Source organism: Mesoplodon densirostris, chromosome 18, assembly GCF_025265405.1.
Source record: "Mesoplodon densirostris isolate mMesDen1 chromosome 18, mMesDen1 primary haplotype, whole genome shotgun sequence".
NCBI lineage: Eukaryota > Metazoa > Chordata > Mammalia > Artiodactyla > Ziphiidae > Mesoplodon > Mesoplodon densirostris.
The window spans coordinates 52,312,917-52,318,032 of record NC_082678.1 but is presented as its reverse complement, the minus strand read 5'-3'; the positions used below and the strand labels follow the sequence as shown (position 1 = coordinate 52,318,032).

The following is a 5,116-nucleotide window of genomic DNA, read 5'->3' as shown; positions in this document are numbered from 1 at the left end:
AGGAAACCCAGTGTCCAGCCTCCGAGTTCCTTCTCATCAGGAATCCAAACTAAGGGACAGGATTCAAGACCATATCCAGTAGTTCAGGACCTTTCCCCTTCCTATCCCTGAATGTCTGGAATCTGAATGTCTGGAAAATCGATTTGCGTTTAGGAACAATTCCATGATGACACTGGTACCCTAGCTCAGCATTCCCTTCAAAAGCTAAGTGTATCTCTTCCATTTATTGGAATCTTAGGGGAAAAGATCAATATATTTCCCTGCTTCCTGAGTCCCATATCCTGTCTTCTATGATCCTGCCCCAAAGAGACTCTGCTGACATTCAATCCACCTGAAGCTCCACGTGGTCAACTGTGCAGCGGGACCTGCAGAAAGGTGTGTTTTTGGGTCACATTAACAGAAGAATGAGATATAGAATGAGGGAGGTGAAGTAACATTAATGAGACTTACACCTGGAGTAGTATGTGTCATTTCAGTCCTGAGTGTCACAATTGAAGAAGGGGACAGATAGACCAGAGCATATCGGGAATGAGAGGCACTAAACATCATGTCATATTAAATTGGTCTATTTATCTTAGAAATGACTTGGGGAGTATCATAACTGGCTAGGGGCCAGATTCAAAGGATTACACAGGCAGGTGCCAGACTTAAAGGGTCAGTTCACAAGGGCTGGGAAAGGAAAAGGCACCCGCCAGCTGAACGATGTGGCTGGCTTCCTAGACAAGAAGGCAGACAGCGAGCATCACGTGGAGAACTCACCTTTCAAGCAAAAACCAGAAACCAGAAAACACTGCTCCAAAAACTCAAACGCCCGTTCTGGAAATTTCTCCCACCCTCGAGACGCGCAAAACCAGTGAGACCGGACCTCTACCTCCACCCTACCCGCCGCTGTCGACACCAGTGCCTAGCACGGGCCTTAGTGTCCCCACAGGTAACACAAGGATCCCAGGCCAGCCCCGCCCTGCCCAGTGCGGCTGGGTGAATGGAGGTTCGGAGAGAGGAGATGCAGGGCGGCCAGCGAAGCGCGACATAGCTGGTGCCCGCGAGCCCTGGTGCCCTGGCTCGGCCTGCGTTGGTGACCGCGGAGCCGAGGAATGCGGGTGGACGGGGAAGGGTGGGGCTGGAGGACGCCTGAACACAACGTGAAAAGTAAAAAATGTGCCACATCATAGAGGAAAGAGACGATACACATGGGAACATTGAAGCCCCCACTATCGACCCCAGCCTCAAGAGCCAGGCACGGACGGGGTTCGAACCCGCGATCTTCGGTTTACGAGACCGACGCCTTACCACTTGGCCACCGCGCCTGACAGCCGAGGGAGCGGTGGAAGCTCTCAGTGGAGGGGAGGCGGCGCAGGCGCGGGAGGGGCGGTGCCTCGCCTCCGGCCCCGCCCCCGGCCCCGCCGTCCTGCCCTCCAGACCCGCTGTCCGGGACCTAGCTCTCGGAGCCGCTGGGGCCCTCTCAGCGTCAAGGCCAGGCACCCGCGTCCTGCCGGCGGCGGGATCCGAACTCGCGGCGCCCGCCGGCCCGGGCCCGCCCCGCCTCTAGCGCCCCCAGGGGCACGGCGCCTGCGGAGAGGCCCGAGCGGCTTTCGAAAGGAGCGGCGGCGGGCGGAGAACCCAGGTGGGGAGAAACCACGACCGACGCCTGTGACGGAGCCGAAGCGGAGACGGCGGCGGCGAGCGAGCCAGGGCAGAGCGTCCGCGCTGGCGTCTCCGCAGGCTCAGGGCGCCGCCCTGTGACCTTGGCCGGGTCATTTCCATTCGGTCGGCAGGATACTGGGGCAGCGCTCTGGAGCTCGGGCCGAGTTCACGGGGAACCGAGGGGGCAAGAAGGGCGGTGCAGGCAGGAACGGGACTGGCCCTCGGAGAAAGATGCAGGGAGCCGGGAGGGATGGGCGCCACGCTGCAGGGGCGAAGGGAAGTGAGCGCGCCTGGCTGATCCCTCAGGGGCGGCCGTCTGTGTAAGCAAAACCTTCCTCGGTTGCTCTCACTACCCTCTTGCCCTTCAGCCTCTGGGGACTCCGAGTAAACATCTGTTTGTGGCCTTGCCCAGCAGGGTCAGGTGTGGGCGCACAAGAGATGCCCCCAGGGATGTTCTGGGGACAGTGCTAGAGTGACCAGCTGGAGGCGACCTGAATGGAGGAGTCTTAGTCTGGCCATACCACGGAACAGTAGGACACTCTTAGAAGGAATGATCTAGATTCAAAGGAATGATTATCAGCATAGAAGGAGCAGTAAAAGCACATGTGATTTTAAGATGTAGAACAATACGTGCCACTTACCAAAGCAAAGGGAAAGACACACAAAGTAGATAAAAGTAAAAACATTAGAAAAATAGAGAGGGGGGGAGACTGGAGATAGGGACCAAAGGGGAGTTTACTGGTAATGTTTTGTTTCTATTCTGTGAAAGAGGCAAAAAGCTGAGAGGTTGGGGATACGAGTGTTTATTACGATACTATAGGTTTCGTATTTTCTTTAAATTAAAAAGAAAGGAAGGGAATTCCCTGGCCGTCCAGAGGTTAGGACTCCGCACTTCCACTGCAGTTAGGCACAGATTCGATCCCTGGTCGGGGACATAAGATCCCGCATGGCCACGAGAGGTGGCCAAAATAAATTTAAAAAAAAAAATTTTTTTTTTTTTTAAAGGAAACGAAACTAGGTCTCTCTGTCCTTGTTTGGCCTGTGGCCATAGCGTCTGTTCCAGGAGAGGTGAGTGGGGATAGGTGGGGAAGGGGAGTCCCAGTCCCAAGGCAGGGGGTGGCCAACTGCCAGCCTCCCTCTGGCCCCAGCCCTCGTGTACACAGGCGTCAGGGGTGGGGACACAAACCAGACCAACCCCTCCTTTGCCGACCCTGCCACCTCCACTGCCCAAGTCATCCTAGAAATTTTTCAAAAGTATAGCTGGTGGAGATTTGGGGAAAGTCAGGAAAGCTATAAAAATCACTGTCAACCATTTTGAAATGTACAATAGTGTTAACTACAGGCCCATGGCTATGTAACAATCTCTGCAACTTTTTCATCTTGCAAAAGGGAAACTCTGTATCCACTGAGCAGCAACTCCCCTTTCGCTCCTCCCCCAGCCCCTGGCTACCACCGTTCTAATCTTTGTAAGAATTTGACTACTCAGGGTACCTCATATAAGTGTCTTTCTTTTTGTGACTGGCTTATTTCAATGAGCATAAGGTCAAGGTTCATCCGTGTTCATCTACATATGACACGATTTCCTTTCTTAAGGCTCAATATTCCATTGTATGTTTCTTTATCCATTCTTCCGTCATTGGACATGTAGTTTACTTCCACCTCTTGGATATTGTGAATCTTGTTGCAATGAACATGGAGGTGCAACTATCTCGTGATCCTGTATTCAGTTCTTTTGGATATATACACAGAAGTGGGAATACTGGATCACACGGTAATTCCATTTTTAATTTTTTGAGGTACCTCCCAACTGTTTTCCACAGTGGCTACACCATTTTACAATCCCACCGTCTGTGCACAAGGGTTCAGATTTCTCCACATCAGTGCCAATACTTGTTTTGTTTTTATAGTGGCCATCCGAATAGGTGTGAGGTTGTGTAATTTCATTGTGCTTGGATTTGTATTTCCCTGATTAGTGATGTTGAGCATATTTTCATGTTTGTTGGCCATTTGTTTTTCTTTGAAGAAATGTCTATTTAAATTCTTTGCTAATTTTTAAATCAAGTTATTGGGTTTTTGTTTGTTTGGGTTTTAGTTTTAGGAGTTCTTTATGTATCCTGGATGTTAACCTCTTATCGCATATATGGTTTGCAAATATTTTCTCCCATTCCTTAGTTGGATTTTTCACTCTGTTGATTGTTTCCTTTACTGTGCAGAAGTTTTCCGTTTGATGTAGTTCCATTTGTCTGTTTTTGCCTTCATTGCCCTTTTTTTTGGTGTCCTCTTCAAGCAATCAATCATTGCCAAATCGAATGTCCTGAAGCCTTCCCCCTATTTTTTCTTCTAAGAGTTATATCAACTCAGGTCTTATGTTTAGGTCTTTAGTCCATTTTGACTTAATTTTTGTATGTGGTGTAAAGTAAGCATCCAACTTCATTATTTTGCATGTGGATATGCAGCTTTCCCAGCACCATTTGTTGGAGACAGGAAAGTTTTTAAAAGCCTAAAAAGGAGAATTCAAAGGATCCGTAGTCTTACCACCAGAGAGAAGCACAATGCCTGCATTCCTGTATGTATAAAACACACTAATTCATTTTTTCCGAGATACATGGTTGTTTTTTTTTCACATCTTAACCATTAGAAACCAATATGACAACTGGCTTTAGTTGGAGTTTTACAGTTGGCAATTTTTTTTAGTGGCACGTGTTTTTTAAATCGATGCATTTGATGAAATGGAGTATATACATATATAATACAGTTAGGAGAGTCAGACTCATATTTTCACATTCGTATATTTCATGGTGTCCTCATTTTTCTCACCATTGTAAGATGAGCACGTCCCACGTCTTTAAAAGTGGATCATTTCGGGCTTCCCTGGTGGCGCAGTGGTTGAGAGTCCGCCTGCCGATGCAGGGGACATGGGTTCGTGCCCCGATCCCGGAAGATCCCACATGCCGCGGAGCGGCTGGGCCCGCAAGCCATGGCCGCGGAGCCTGTGCGTCCGGAGCCTGTGCTCCGCAACGGGAGAGGCCACAGCAGTGAGAGGCCCGCGTACAGCAAAAAAAAAAAAAAAAAAAAAAAAAAAAAAAAAAAAAGTGGATCATTTCATGGACTGTAACAGGCGTACAACTCTGGTACGGGATGTTGATAGCAGGAGAAGCTGTGCTTCGGGGAGGGGAGGGTGCTTCCCACTCAGTTTTGCTATGGACCTAAAACTGCTCTAAAAAATAAAGTTTATTTTTTAATACCTTTAAAAGACACTAAAAAAAAAAAAAAAAAAAGAGGTAATTCTTGAATCCTCTGCTCTGACTCCTGTGCTGTGAGTCGCAGCCAACACTGGGCTGCGCTGGGGCTGCTCCTTGGTGGGGGTCCCTGTGGGCCTGGCCCAGGAGCCTGATTTTGTTCTTCCAGCAGTGAGCAGCCGTAAGAGCATGGTCTAACTTCTGTTTCCTAAACTCACATGTACCATTTTCAA

The 5,116-nt window shown here is 49.4% G+C and overlaps 1 non-coding gene across 1 annotated transcript; it reads right to left on the bottom strand.

The window, feature by feature from the left end:
* Positions 1-1,235: 1,235 nt before the first annotated feature.
* TRNAT-CGU (transfer RNA threonine (anticodon CGU)) lies at positions 1,236-1,307 on the bottom strand. The gene has a single exon. It is a non-coding gene; the product is annotated as a tRNA-Thr (tRNA).
* Positions 1,308-5,116: the final 3,809 nt, after the last annotated feature.